Genomic DNA, 16270 nt, shown 5'->3' with positions numbered 1-16270 from the left:
ACAGAGAAGAGCAGTCTCAGTTGAATGACCAGTCTTGAAACCTGACTGATTTGGATCAAGAAGGTCATTCTGAGAGAGATAGCAGGAGAGCTGGCCAAGGACGGCACGTTCAAGAGTTTTGGAGAGAAAAGAAAGAAGGGATACTGGTCTGTAGTTGTTGACATCGGAGGGATCGAGTGTAGGTTTTTTCAGAAAGGGTGCAACTCTCGCTCTCTTGAAGACGGAAGGGGCATAGCCAGCGGTGAAGGATGAGTTGATGAGCGAGGTGAGGTAAGGGAGGTCTCCGGAAATGGTCTGGAGAAGAGAGGAGGGGATAGGGTCAAGCGGGCAGGTTGTTGGGCGGCCGGCCATCACAAGACGCGAGATTTCATCTGGAGAGAGAGGGGAGAAAGAGGTCAAAGCACAGGGTAGGGCAATGTGAGCAGGACCAGCGGTGTCGTTTGACTTAGCAAACGAGGATCGGATGTTGTCGACCTTCTTTTCAAAATGGTTGACGAAGTCATCCGCAGAGAGGGAGGAGGGGGGGGGGAGGGGGAGGAGGATTCAGGAGGGAGGAGAAGGTGGCAAAGAGCTTCCTAGGGTTAGAGGCAGATGCTTGGAATTTAGAGTGGTAGAAAGTGGCTTTAGCAGCAGAGACAGAAGAGGAAAATGTAGAGAGGAGGGAGTGAAAGGATGCCAGGTCCGCAGGGAGGCGAGTTTTCCTTCATTTCCGCTCGGCTGCCCTGAGCCCTGTTCTGTGAGCTCGCAATGAGTCGTCGAGCCACGGAGCAGGAGGGGAGGACCGAGCTGGCCTGGAGGATAGGGGACATAGAGAGTCAAAGGATGCAGAAAGGGAGGAGAGGAGGGTTGAGGAGGCAGAATCAGGAGATAGGTTGGAGAAGGTTTGAGCAGAGGGAAGAGATGATAGGATGGAAGAGGAGAGAGTAGCGGGAGAGAGAGAGCGGAGGTTGGGACAGCGCAATACCATCCGAGTAGGGGCAGAGTGAGAAGTGTTGGATGAGAGCGAGAGGGAAAAGGATACAAGGTAGTGGTCGGAGACTTGGAGGGGAGTTGCAATGAGATTAGTGGGTTTTTCTTTGTTTTACTATTTTCTACATTGTAGAATAATAGTGAAGACATCCAAACTATTAAATAACACATATGGAAACATGTAGTAACCAAAAAATATATTTATATTTGAGATTCTTCAAATAGCCACCCTTTGCCTTGATGACAGCTTTGCACACTCTTGGCATTCTCTCAACGAACTTCACAAGGTAGTCACCTGGAATGCATTTCAATTAAGATGTGTGCCTTCTTAAAAGTTAATTTGTGTAATTTCTTTCCTTAATGTGTTTGAGCCACCTGACAAGGTAGGGGTGGCATACAGAAGATAGCCCTATTTGGTAAGAGACAAAGTCTATATTATGGAAAGAACAGCTCAAATAAGCAAAGAGAAATGACAGTCCATCATTACTTTACGACATGAAGGTCAGTCAATACGGAAAATGTCAAGAACTTTGAACGTTTCTTCAAGTGCAGTTGCAAAAACCTTCAAGCGCTATGATGAAACTGGCTCTCATGAGGACAGCCACGGGAATGGTAGACCCAGAGTTACCTCTGCTGCAGAGGTTCATTAGAATTACCAGCCTCATTAGAGTTACCAGCCTCAGAAATTACAACCCAAATAAATGCTTCACAGAGTGCAAATAACAGACACATCTCAACATCAACTGTTCAGAGGAGAATGTGTGAATTTAACAAAAAATAAAAAATATTTCACCTTTACAATTGCGCATTTACAATTGCGACCTGGCCAAGATAAAGCAAAGCAGTTCGACAACATACAACAACACAGAGCTACACATGGAGTAAAACAAACATACAGTCAATAATACAGTAGAAAAATAAGTCTATATACAATGTGAGCAAATGAGGTGAGATAAGGGAGGTAAAGGCAAAAAAGGCCATGGTGGCAAAGTAAATACAATATAGCAAGTAAAACACTGGAATGGTAGATTTGTAGTAGAGGAAAGTGCAAAGTAGAAATAAATAATGGGGTGCAAAGGAGCAAAATAAATAAAATAAATAAATACAGTAGGGGAAGATGTAGTTTACCTTTGACTCATTCCTCTCTGCCTCCTTCTTTCCACTCCTCTCCTCTTTTGACCTCACCCTCTCACCTTCCCCCCCTACTCACAAGGCAGGCAATACGCTTGACCTCATCTTTACTAGATGCTGTTCTTCCACTAATCTCATTGCAACTCCCCTCCAAATCTCCGACCACTACCTTGTATCCTTTTCCCTCTTGCTCTCATCCAACACTTCTCACTCTGCCCCTACTCGGATGGTATTGCGCCGTCCCAACCTTCGCTCTCTCTCTCCCGCTACTCTCTCCTCTTCCATCCTATCATCTCTTCCCTCTGCTCAATCCTTCTCCAACCTATCTCCTGATTCTGCCTCCTCAACCCTCCTCTCCTCCCTTTCTGCATCCTTTGATTTTCTCTGTCCCCTATCCTCCAGGCCGGCTCGGTCCTCCCCTCCTGCTCCGTGGCTCGACGACTCACTACGAGCTCACAGAACAAGGCTCCGGGCAGCCGAGCGGAAATGGAGGAAAACTCGCCTCCCTGCGGACCTGGCATCCTTTCACTCACTCCTCTCTACATTCTCCTCTTCTGTCTCTGCTGCTAAAGCCACTTTCTACCACTCTAAATTCCAAGCATCTGCCTCTAACCCTAGGAAGCTCTTTGCTACCTTCTCATCCCTCCTGAATCCTCCTCCCCCTCCCCCCCCCCTCCTCCCTCTCTGCGGATGACTTCGTCAACCATTTTGAAAAGAAGGTTGACGATATCCGATCCTCGTTTGCTAAGTCAAACGACACAGCTGGTCCTGCTCACACTGCCCTACCCTGTGCTTTGACCTCTTTCTCCCCTCTCTCTCCAGATGAAATCTCGCGTCTTGTGACGGCCGGCCGCCCAACAACCTGCCCACTTGACCCTATCCCCTCCTCTCTTCTCCAGACCATTTCCGGAGACCTTCTCCCCTTCCTCACCTCGCTCATCAACTCATCCTTGACCGCTGGCTACGTCCCTTCCGTCTTCAAGAGAGCGAGAGTTGCACCCCTTCTGAAAAAAACCTACACTCGATCCCTCCGATGTCAACAACTACAGACCAGTATCCCTTCTTTCTTTTCTCTCCAAAACTCTTGAACGTGCCGTCCTTGGCCAGCTCTCCTGCTATCTCTCTCAGAATGACCTTCTTGATCCTAATCAGTCAGGTTTCAAGACTGGGCATTCAACTGAGACTGCTCTTCTCTGTGTCACGGAGGCTCTCCGCACTGCTAAAGCTAACTCTCTCTCCTCTGCTCTCATCCTTCTAGACCTATCTGCTGCCTTTGATACTGTGAACCGTCAGATCCTCCTCTCCACCCTCTCCGAGTTGGGCATCTCCGGCGCGGCCCACGCTTGGATTGCGTCCTACCTGACAGGTCGCTCCTACCAGGTGGCGTGGCGAGAATCTGTCTCCGCACCATGCGCTCTCACCACTGGTGTCCCCCAGGGCTCTGTTCTAGGCCCTCTCCTATTCTCGCTATACACCAAGTCACTTGGCTCTGTCATATCCTCACATGGTCTCTCCTATCATTGCTATGCAGACGACACACAATTCAAATTCTCCTTTCCCCCTTCTGATAACCAGGCGGCGAATCGCATCTCTGCATGTCTGTCAGACATATCAGTGTGGATGACGGATCACCAGCTCAAGCTGAACCTCGGCAAGACGGAGCTGCTCTTCCTCCCGGGGAAGGACTGCCCGTTCCATGATCTCGCCATCACGGTTGACAACTCCCTTGTGTCCTCCTCCCAGAGTGCTAAGAACCTTGGCGTGATCCTGGACAACACCCTGTCGTTCTCCACTAACATCAAGGCGGTGACCCGATCCTGTAGGTTCATGCGCTACAACATTCGCAGAGTACGACCCTGCCTCACACATGAAGCGGCGCAGGTCCTAATCCAGGCACTTGTCATCTCCCGTCTGGATTACTGCAACTCACTGTTGGCTGGGCTCCCTGCCTGTGCCATTAAACCCCTACAACTCATCCAGAACGCCGCAGCCCGTCTGGTGTTCAACCTTCCCAAGTTCTCTCACGTCACCCCGCTCCTCCGCTCTCTCCACTGGCTTCCAGTTGAAGCTCGCATCCGCTACAAGACCATGGTGATTGCCTACGGAGCTGTGAAGGGAACGGCACCTCCATACCTTCAGGCTCTGATCAGGCCCTACACCCAAACAAGGGCACTGCGTTCATCCACCACTGGCCTGCTGGCCCCCCTACCTCTGAGGAAGCACAGTTCCCGCTCAGCCCAGTCAAAACTGTTCGCTGCTCTGGCACCCCAATGGTGGAACAAGCTCCCTCATGACGCCAGGACAGCGGAGTCAATCACCACCTTCCGGAGACACCTGAAACCCCACCTCTTTAAGGAATACCTAGGATAGGATAAAGTAATCCTTCTAACCCCCCCCCCTTAAAAGATTTAGATGCACTATTGTAAAGTGGTTGTTCCACTGGATATCATAAGGTGAATGCACCATTTTGTAAGTCGCTCTGGATAAGAGCGTCTGCTAAATGACTTAAATGTAATGTAATGTAATGTAGTTGTTTGGGCAAAATTATTTATGGGCTATGTACAGGTGCAGTGATCTGTGAGCTGCTCTGACAGCTGGTGCTTAAAGCTAGTGAGGGAGATAAGTGTTTCCAGTTTCAGATTTTTGTAGTTCGTTCCAGTCATTGGCAGCAGAGAACTGGAAGGAGAGGCGGCCGAAAGGAGGAATTGGCTTTGGGGGTGACCAGAGAGATATACCTGCTGGAGCGTGTGCTACAGGTGGGTGCTGCTATGGTGACCAGTGAGCGGAGATAAGGGGGGACTTTACCTAGCAGGGTCTTGTATATGACCTGGAGCCAGTGGGTTTGGCGACAATTATGAAGCGAATCAGGCCTTCATGGTTGAATTACTACAAAGAAACCACTACTAAAGGACACCAATAATAAGAAGAGACTTGCTTGGTCCAAGAAACACGAGCAATGGACATTAGACTGGTGGAAATGTGTCCTTTGGTCTGGAGTCCAAATTGGAGATTTATGGTTGTCTATTTGACCAAGAAGGAGAGTGATGGAGTGCTGCATCAGATGACCTGGCCTCCACAATCCCCAGACCTCAACCAAATTGAGATGGTTTGAGATGAGTCGGACCGCAGAGTGAAGGAAAAGCAGCCAACAAGTGCTCAGCATATGTGGGAACTCCTTCAAGACTGTTGGAAAAGCATTCCAGGTGAAGCTGGTAGAGAGAATGTCAAGAGTGTGGAAAGCTGTCATTAAGACAACGGGTGGCTACTTTGAAGATTCTCAAATATAAAATATATTTTGATTTGTTTAAGACTTTTTTGGTTACTACATGATTCCATATGTGTTATTTCATCATTTTGATGTTTTCCCTATTATTCTACAACGTAGAAAATTGTAAAAAAATAATAAAAAAATTGAATGAGTAAGGGTTCGAAAACTTTTGACAGGTAGTGTATATCAAACCATTTTGACATTTTGACCCTGACCCCTTTATTTATAGAAGGACCCAATAATCTTGTTGGATACATCTGAAATCAGGCTATCCTGATGGGACTTTTGATGAATGCAGAAAATCGGCAATCAAAATAAACTTTCTAACACAGTGACCATGTACTTTTGCAGAGACTATTTGATTCTGATTTCGGACATATAAAGTTTATGTGAAAACAATTACTAAGATGCATACTTTTTCTAAGCATTACAGCCTATTAAAAGTCAATTTATGCTTGATCCAGTAATGTGGGTCACACACTCCTTACAGAGGGTGTGACGCAGCCTCCGGAGGCTTGCGGAGGCCAAATAAAGCTCTGTATGGTAATGCCGTGCGCCTCCCATATTTTGTAACAATGCAGAGGGCTCCGCATAGCTCCGTATATGATTGCATGACAGTCGGTGGGGGCGGTGCATCCTGTATAAACACAAACTCACTTCCTTGACAACAAACATAAAGAACTTTGACAAAATGCTATTAGAACAAGTTCCCAAATAAAAAAACATCGTAATGATACCTCGTGTAGGGATTTCAAAGACACGAAAATGGGTTTGAACTGCTGGAAAGAGATCAGGGAGGTAATGGTGATAGATTCAGTAAAGAGGTCAGTGGAATGCAGACCGTGGGGAAGGGATAGAAGTACGCTGGATAGGCGCACATTCATCAAATCTGATCTAACAATTGATGTATTGTAACAGGCCCACAATGTGGTTACTAAAACCTGATTTGGATATATTTTACAGTTTTTTCACTGCACAACATTTAGAAGTTGTCCCTTTTCAGGTTTAGAAAAAGTGCCGGCTGAATGCTAACTCCAGTTCATATAAGCTGGTAGCATAGCTAGCATACAGAAATAGGTGGTGGTTGTCAGTCGTTTTTAACTGTAATGCAGTTGACTGATGACGATGACATGAACATGTATTAGGGTTGACATCCATACAAGCATTATACTAAAATTTTTACCTCAACATGTGAGAAATACACATAAACAATAGCCTAAATGTAGGCACATTTTGGGGAGATTCGGGATGGATTGCAGGTGGGAAAACGGTGCAGTCTTAACTCATTACATTACATTACATTTAAGTAATTTAGCAGACGCTCTTATCCAGAGCGACTTACAAATTGGTGCATTCACCTTATGATATCTAGTGGAACAACCACTTTACAATAGTGCATCAAATCTTTTAAGGGGGGGGTTAGAAGGATTACTTTATCCTATCCTAGGTATTCCTTAAAGAGGTGGGGTTTCAGGTGTCTCCGGAAGGTGGTGACTGACTCCGCTGTCCTGGCGTCGTGAGGGAGCTTGTTCCACCATTGGGGTGCCAGAGCAGCGAACAGTTTTGACTGGGCTGAGCGGGAACTGTGCTTCCTCAGAGGTAGGGGGGCCAGCAGGCCAGAGGTGGATGAACGCAGTGCCCTTGTTTGGGTGTAGGGCCTGATCAGAGCCTGAAGGTATGGAGGTGCCGTTCCCTTCACAGCTCCGTAGGCAATCACCATGGTCTTGTAGTGGATGCGAGCTTCAACTGGAAGCCAGTGGAGAAAGCGGAGGAGCGGGGTGACGTGAGAGAACTTGGGAAGGTTGAACACCAGACGGGCTGCGGCGTTCTGGATAACTCCTGTCAAGCCTGCTCCCGTTCTTCCCCCCAGGCCCTCGAGGGCGCCAGGCTCCCCATCATTACGCACACCTGCCTTTCCCCGTCACGCGCATCAGCGTATTATTGGACTCACCTGGACTCAATCACCTGTTTATTATCTCCCCTATATTTGTCAGTTCCCCATCTCTGTTCCCCACTTCTGCATTGATTGTCGAATGTCGTTTTGCCCGTGTGCGGACGCTGTGCCTGTCTCGTTTCATGTCGGTTCTTTATTAAATGTTGACTTCCCGTATTTGCTTCTCATCTCCGGTGTCGGTCCTTACAGAATGCAGCAGCCACCAAACAAAGCATCAAGGGGGGGCTGGCTTTCTGGTTGGTGGTGACGTCAGGTCCGGGGGCCACCACTGATGAAACCTGGGGTGCCTAAGCCAGCTCGTCGGGCTGTCACTCCCTAGCTGGCTCTAGAGGTTTCTTGCCCCGGTTGACTCGGAAGGTGCTCATCCCACATCAGGCCTCAGCCGGCTCGTCAGGCTGCTACACCTCCGCCGGATCATCGGGCTCCCACACCTCAGCTGGATCGACAGGCCTTCATGCCTCAGCCAGATCGTCAGGCTCCTATGCCTCAGCCAGCTTGCCAGGCTCTCACGCCTCTGCCGGTTCATTGGGGTTTCACGCTTAGCCGGCTTGTCCAGCGCCTGTGCCTCGGCCGGCCCATCAGGCTTGCCCAAGAGGGGTGTGGGGGGTACTGTCACCAGGTTCCCCATCATTACGCACACACGCCTTCCCTGTTATGCACATCAGCGTATTATTGGACTCACCTGTTAATTACCTCCCCTATATTTGTCAGTTCCCCATCTCTGTTCCCCGCTGCTGCATTGATTGTCGAATATCGTTGTTTTGCCCGTGTGCTGATGCTGTGCCTGTCTTGTTTCATGTCTGTTTTTCATTAATAGACATGGCGTCGGCCCTTACAACTCCAACATCTCAGAAGAGGTAAGGTCGTATCTTTTCATATAGCCAGTTGCTTGTAATTAGCTGGATGGCTATAGCGATGAGTGGTGTGGTGCAGACCAATTTATTGGAATGTGCATGACAGCTCCCCGAAGCGTATGAATACTCTGACTTCTGTGGAGGCCACATCACAGTAAATGCTGTATTGCCACAGCAGATTTCGTATTGACGATGCAGAGTGTTTTATGCTTGATTCGCATTGCGGTCTGGAGGTTGTGACGCAATTGCCGAGCTGGAGGCCAGCCTCCCAAATGTTGTAACAACGCGGAGGGCTCTGTATAGCTCTGCATTGACATCAAATCAAACTTTATTTGTCACGTGCAGAATACAAGTGTAGACCTTACCATGAAATGCCTACTTACAAGCCCTTAACCAACGTGCAGTTCAAGAAGAGTTAAGAGCATATTTACCAAATAAACTAAAGTAAAAAATAATAAAAAGTAACACAATAAAATAACAATAACGAGGCTATATACAGGGTGCCGAGTTAATACAGATTAGTCGAGGTAATTTGTACATGTAGGTAGGGGTGATGTCACGCCCTGACCTGAGGGAGATGTTTTATTTCTCTATTTTGTTAGGTCAGAGTGTGGGGTGGGCATTCTATGTATTATATTTCTATGTTATTTTTTCCCTTTGCTTGGCCTAGTATGGTTTCCAATCAGAGGCAGCTGTCTATCGTTGTCTCTGATTGGGAATCATACTTAGGCAGCCCTTTTCCCCTTCTTCAGTGTGGGATCTTGTTTTTGTACAGCTCAGTAAGCCTGCAGAACGTGACGTTCGTTTTTCCTTGGTTTGTTATTTTGTTTGAATGTTCTGAGTTACAATAAATATAAATATGAGCACTTTCCACGCTGCACCTTGGTCTACTCATTTTGATGATCGTCACAGGTGAAGTGACTATGCATAGATAATAAACAGCGAGAAGCAGCAGTGTACAAAACAAATGGAGGGGGTGGGGGGGTATCAATGTAAATAGTCCGGTGGCCATTTGATTAATTGTTCAGCAGTCTTATGTCTTGGGGGTAGAGGCTGTTAAGGAGCCTTTTGGTCCTAGACTTGGCGCTCCGATACCGCTTGCCGTGCGGTAGCAGAGAAAACATTCTATGACTTTGGTGACTGGAGTTTCTGACAATTTTTTGGGGCTTTCCTCTGACACTGCCTGTTATATAGGTCCTGGATGGCAGGACTCTTGACCCCAGTGATGTATTGGGCCGTATACACTACCCTCTGTAGTGCCTTATGGTCAGATGCCAAGCAGCTGCCATACCAGGTGGTGATGCTACCGGTCAGGACGCTCTCGATGGTGCAGCTGTAGAACTTTTTGAGGAACTTTTTGGGGATCTTTTTGAGGATCTATGCAAATCTTATAGTTTATTTTTGTTGTGCCCTCTTCACGACTGTCTTGGTGTGTTTGGACCATGATCGTTTTTTGGTGATGAGGACAACAAGGAACTTGAAACTCTGGACCCGCTCCACTACAGCCCCGTCGATGAGAATGGGGGCTTGTTCGGCCCACCAGCTCCTTTGTCTTGCTCACATTAAGGGAGAGGTTGTTGTCCTGGCACCACACTGCCGGTCTCTGACCTCCTCCCTATAGACTGTCTCATCATTGTCGTTGATCAAGCCTACCACTGTTGTGTCATCAGCAAGCTTAATGATGATGTTGGAGTCGTGTTTGGTCACGCAGTCGTGGGTGAACAGGGAGTACAGGAGGGGATTAAGTACACACCCCTGAGAGGACCTATTGTTAAGGATCAGCATGGCAGATGTGTTGTTGTCTACCCTTACCACCTGGGGGTGGCCTGTCAGGAAGTCCAGGATCAAGTTGTAGATGGAGGTGCTTAGTGCCAGGGTCCTTAGCTTAGTGATGAGCTTTCATGGGCACTATGGTGTTGAATGCTGAGCTGTAGTCAATGAACAGCATTCTCACATAGGTGTTCCTTTTGTCCAGGTGGGAAAGGGCAGTGTGGAGTGCGATTGAGATTGCGTCATCTGTGGATCTGTTGGGGCGGTATGCGAATTGGAGTGAGTCTAGGGTATCCGGGAGGATGCTGTTGATGTGAGCCATGACCAGCCTTTCAAAACATTTCATGGCTACCGACGTGAGTGCTACGGGGCGGCAATCATTTAGGCAAGTTATCTTCGCTTCCTTGGGCAGAGGGACTATGGTGGTCTGCTTGAAACATGTAGGTATTACAGACTCGGTCAGGGAGAGGTTGAAAATATCAGTGAAGACACTTGCCATTTGATCCGCGCATGCTTTGAGTACACGTCCTGGTAATCCGTCTGGCCCTGCGGCTTTGTGAATACTCACATCGGCTACCGAGAGGGTTATCACACAGTTGTCTAGAACAGCTGGTGCTCTCATGCATGCTTCAGTGTTGCTTGCCTCGAAGCGAGCATAAAAGGCATTTAGCCTGTCTGGTAGGCTCGCGTCACTGGGCAGCTCGCATGTGGGTTTCCATTTTTTGTCTTTAATAGTTTGCAAGCCCTGCCACATCAGACGAGCGTCAGAGCCGGTGTAGTATGATTCAATCTTAATCCTGTATTGATGCATTGCTTGTTTGATGGTTCGTCTGAGGACATAGCGGGATTTCTTATAAGCATCCGGATTAGTGTCCCGCTCCTTAACAGCGGCAGCTCTATCCTTTAGCTCAATGTGGATGTTGCCTGTAATCCATGGCTTCTGGTTGGGATATGTACGTACAGTCACTGTGGGACGACGTCGTCGATGCACTTGTTGATGAAACAGGTTACTGAGGTGGTATACTCCTCTATGCCATTGGATGAATCCCGGAACATATTCCAGTCTGTGCTACCATAACAGTCCTGTAGCGTAACATCCGCGTCATCTGACCACTTCTGTATCGAGCGAGTCACTGGTACTTCCTGCTTTAGTTTTTGCTTGAAAGCAGGAATCAGGAGGATAGAATTATGGTCAGATTTGCCAAATGGAAGGTGGGTGAGAGCTTTGTATGCATCTCTGTGTGTGGAGTAAAGGTGGTCTAGAATTGTTTTTCCTTTGGTTGCACATGTGACATGCTGGTAGAAATAAGGTAAAACAGATTTAAGTTTGCCTGCATTAAAGTCCCCGGCCACTAGGAGCATTGCTTCTGGATGAACATTTTCTTGTTTGCTTATGGCCTTATAGAGTTGGTTGAGTGTGGTCTTAGTGCCAGCATCGGTCTGTGGTGGTAAATAGACGGCTACGAATAATATAGATGAGAACTTTCTTGGTAGATAGTGTGGTCTACAGGCGAGCAATACCTCGAGATTTCTTTAATATTAGACATCTCGCACCAGCTGTTATTGACAAATAGGCATCTCTGTTCTGCCGGTGCATGGAAAATCCTGCCAGCCCTTTATTATCCATGTCGTCGTTCAGCCACGACTCAGTGAAACATAAGATATTACAGTTTTTGATGTCCCATTGGTAGGATAATCTTGACCATAGGTCATCGATTTTATTTTCCAATGATTGCAATAGAACGGGAACAGAGTAGAACGAGTTGGCCAATAGAACGAGTTGGCCAATAGAACGGATAGCAGTGGGAGTTTACTCGTTCGCCTATGAATTCTCAGCCTGACCTCTGCCCCCTTTTTCTCCATATTTTCTTTACGCAAATGACGGGGATTTGGGCCTGTTCCTGGGAGAGCAGTATATCCTTCTCGTCGGACTCGTTAAAGGAAAAAGCTTCTTCCAGTTCGAGGTGAGTAATCGCTGATGTCCCGAAGTTATTTTCAGTCATAAGAGACGGTATCAGCAACATTATGTACAAAATAAGTAAAAAAATAAGTTATAAACAATGCAAAAAAACCTAACAAAATAGCATAGTTGGTTAGGAGCATGTAAAACGTCAGCCATCCTCTCCTGGCCATTTTCTACAATGACATGATTGGTTGACGGTAAGTGGGGCCGGTAGGTCCTGTATAAACACAAACTCACTTCCTTGACAACTTCCTTCACGACAGCTCTGCTCCCCGAAGCGCAAAATGTATGAATTCCCTGACTTCTGCTGAGGCCTTATGTCACGTCCTGACCATTAAAGGGGTTATTTGTTATTGTAGTTTGGTCAGGACGTGGCAGGGGGGTGTTTGTTTTATGTGGTTCGGGGTTTGTTGGGATATGTGTTTATGTAGAGGGGTGTTTGTTTAGAGTATTCCGTGGTTTTTGGTTATGTTCTATGTTTTGTATTTCTATGCTCTGTCTATGTTGTGTATTTCTTTGTGTTGGCCTGGTATGGCTCTCAATCAGGAACAGCTGTACATTGTTGTTGCTGATTGGGAGTCATACTTAGGTAGCCCTGTTTTCACCTGTCCTTTGTGGGAAGTTGTTTTTGTACTGCTGTGTTTATCCTGTAATACTGTGGGTTCATTCGTTTTCTTGTTTTGTTGTTACGTGTCCCAAATAAAGTTTAAAATGAGCACTCAACCCGCTGTGCCTTGGTCCACTATATACGACGGCCGTTACACCTTATCCCCGTAAAGGCTGTATGACCAATGCAGATGCCGGATTGACCATGCAGAGCCTTTGGTGGCTTGCACTACTGGTTCTGATATACCACAGGAACACCGATTTAAGCTGTTTACATGTCCTATTAATATGAAAGATTGCGTAGAAAACCATGTGTTTTTATCGGTGTATGCTTACTTCGATTTTGACCTTACGTCTATTAAAAGGTAAGAAGAGTAAGGTGTTTACATGACTATTGCCATAATCAGTTTAATATCTAATTATTAGTGTTCATGTAAACATAATGCTGTTACTGACATCAAAAAGCTGTATGCGTGGTGGGGTTCATGTAAATGTGATGCAATCTCTGCAAGGTTTAACTGAGATGGGCTAGAGAAACTGTGCTACACACACACACACACACACACACACACACACACACACACACACACACACACACACACACACACACACACACTGATTTGGTTGCTAGAGACGCAATCCAGTTGTACTGTATCTATGGACACTACCCAGTCGTTCATTATAAATGTTCCATTGCCATACTGGCTGGCAACGTTTTTATCCCTTGCTTGCTAGCTAGCCAACTATGGCTAATTTACAGCCACGTCAAAAAGTGCAGCCAGATTTATAGCAAAGTAGCCACATTTGCATTTGTTTAAGCTCTTTTCTAGTGACATTTATTTGGATACATCCATAACAATGAGCTAATGAGGCATTGAAAATGTGCTCACTCATCAGGAGATTGTTGTTCAGAGGAGCTAGCCAACAACACAGCTAACACAATCACTTCTAACTGAAGCTGCAAAGACTGCAAACTTGCTGCACATCGTTTTGTTTTACCTTTTTTCAATTGACATTTCTCTGTATATATCCTTAAAAATTATGCCAGCTGATTCATGATTTTGACTGACTAAGAAACGCTGCCGGACAGTCTGTCTTGTCCCGACTCCTGACATGTTCATTACTATGGGACAGCTGGAGATCGAATTTCAATATTGAAACAATGTTGCAAATGTCAGAGACAGAGAGCAAGGTTTATACAAATCTTTTAGTCTAAAAGAAATGTGAGATAATGTCCAGATGCTTTTTATAGTGGAGATCAAGTTTATAAAGTGCCTGGCTGGGCTGATGAGACAGTGGATTGTGCAGTCAGATGGAACAGAGTAAATAGGCATTTTAATGTCATAGATTTAGCAGGTGATAACTGTGGAATAGACACGGTTTTCACCAATCAGCATTTAGGATTAGGCCCACCCGTTGTATAATCAACCATACATCTTTCAAACAGAATATAGCGAAGAAGATTTAGCGAGTGTGCAAAGCTGTCATCAAGTCAAAGGGTGGCTACTTTGAAGAATCCAAAATATATTTTGAATTGTTTAACAGTTTTTTGATTACTACATGATTCCATATGTGTTATTACATAGTTTTGATGTCTTCACTATTATTTTAACAATGTGGAACATAGTCAAAAATAAAGAAAAATCCTGCAATGAGTAGGTGTGCCCAAACTTTTGACTGGTACTGTACTACTGTGTTAACCTGTTAGGGCTAGGGGGCAGTATTGACACGGCTGGATAAAAAACATACCCGATTTAATCTGGTTACTACTCCTGCCCAGTAACTAGAATATGCATATAATTATTGGCTTTGGATAGAAAACACTCCAAAGTTTCTAAAACTGTTTGAATGGTGTCTGTGAGTATAACAGAACTCAAATGGCAGGTCAAAACCTGAGAGATTCCTTTACAGGAAGTGGCCTGTCTGACCATTTATTGTCTTTCTTTGACATCTCATTCCATTACAAAGGATCTCTGCGGTAACGTGACACTTCCCACGGCTCCAATAGACTCTCAGAGCCCGGGAAAAACCTGAATGTCGTCATTTCAGCCCCAGGCTGAAACACATTATCGCCTTTCTCAAGTGGCCGATCAAGGGACTGTGGGCTTAGGCGCGTGCAGTGGTCGCCCCCGTCTTTGTGTTTTTTCCTCTGTTTGCCGAAAAGGAGATTCCCGGTCGGAATATTATCGCTTTTTTACGAGATAAATTGCATAAAAATTGATTTTAAACAGCGGTTGACATGCTTCGAAGTACGGTAATGGAATATTTAGACATTTTTTGTCACGAATTGCGCCATGCGCACGACCCTGATTTACCATTTCGGATAGTGTCTGGGACGCACGAACAAAACGCCGCTATTCGGATATAACGATGGATTATTTTGGACCAAACCAACATTTGTTATTGAAGTAGCAGTCCTGGGAGTGCATTCTGACGAAGACAACAAAAGGTAATCAAACTTTTATAATAGTAAATCTGATTTTGGTGAAGGCTAAACTTGCCGGGTGTCTAAATAGCTAGCCCGTGATGGCTGGGCTATGTACTTAGAATATTGCAAAATGTGCTTTCACCAAAAAGCTATTTTAAAATCGGACATATCGAGTGCGTAGAGGAGTTCTGTATCTATAATTCTTAAAATAATTGTTATGCTTTTTGGGAACGTTTATCGTGAGTAATTTAGCAAATTGTTAGTAAATTCCCCGGAAGTTTGCGGGGGGTATGCTAGTTCTGAACGTCACATGCTAATGTAAAAAGCTGTTTTTTTATATAAATATGAACTTGATTGAACAAAACATGCATGTATTGTATAACATAATGTCCTAGGTGTGTCATCTGATGAAGATCATCAAAGGTTAGTGCTGCATTTAGCTGTCTTCTGGGTTTTTGTGACATTATATGCTAGCTTGAAAAATGGGTGTCTGATTATTTCTGGCTTGGTACTCTGCTGACATAATCTAATGTTTTGCTTTCGTTGTAAAGCCTTTTTGAAATCGGACAGTGTGGTTAGATTAACGAGAGTCTTGTCTTTAAATAGCTGTAAAATAGTGATATGTTTGAGAAATTGAAGTAATAGGATTTTTAAGGTATTTGAAAATCGCGCCACAGGATTCAACTGGCTGTTACGTAGGTGGGACGAATTCGTCCCGCCTGCCCTAGAGAGGTTAAAGTGGGGGGAAATCGAAGGGGAAAAGATCTGTTTGCTAACTTAGCAAGGTAGCTAGCTAGCTAGGTAGTTAAGTTAGCTTAACCTCCCTGGGGTATGTGGGACGCTAGCGTCCCACCCGCGGGACACACTATTCAACAGCCAGTGAAATAGCAGGGCGGCAAATTCAAAACAACAAAAATCGCATAATTCAAATTTCTCAAACATACAACTATTATATCCCATTTTAAAGATACACTTCTCGTTAATCCAATCACATTGTCCGATTTCAAAAAGGCTTTACGGCAAGAGCATAACATTAGATTATGTTAGGACAGCGCTGAGACAAGAAAAACCACACAGCCATTTTCCAAGCAAGTAGAGGCGTCACAAAAACCAGAAATAAAGCTAAAATGAATCACTAACTTTTGACGATCTTCATCAGATGACACTCCCAGGACTCAATAGTACTGTGACCGGCCACTATCCAAATGCGCTACTGTTTTTCAACCAGGGCCTGCAAAGCCACGATTCAGCTTTTTGCCACCTTCTGAGAGCCCATGGGAGCCGTAGGAAGTGTCACGTAACAGCAGAGATCCCCTGTTTTGGATAG

This window comes from Salmo salar, chromosome ssa01, assembly GCF_905237065.1.
Source record: "Salmo salar chromosome ssa01, Ssal_v3.1, whole genome shotgun sequence".
Classification (NCBI taxonomy): Eukaryota; Metazoa; Chordata; class Actinopteri; order Salmoniformes; family Salmonidae; genus Salmo; species Salmo salar.
Note: the sequence above shows the minus strand (reverse complement) of the source record.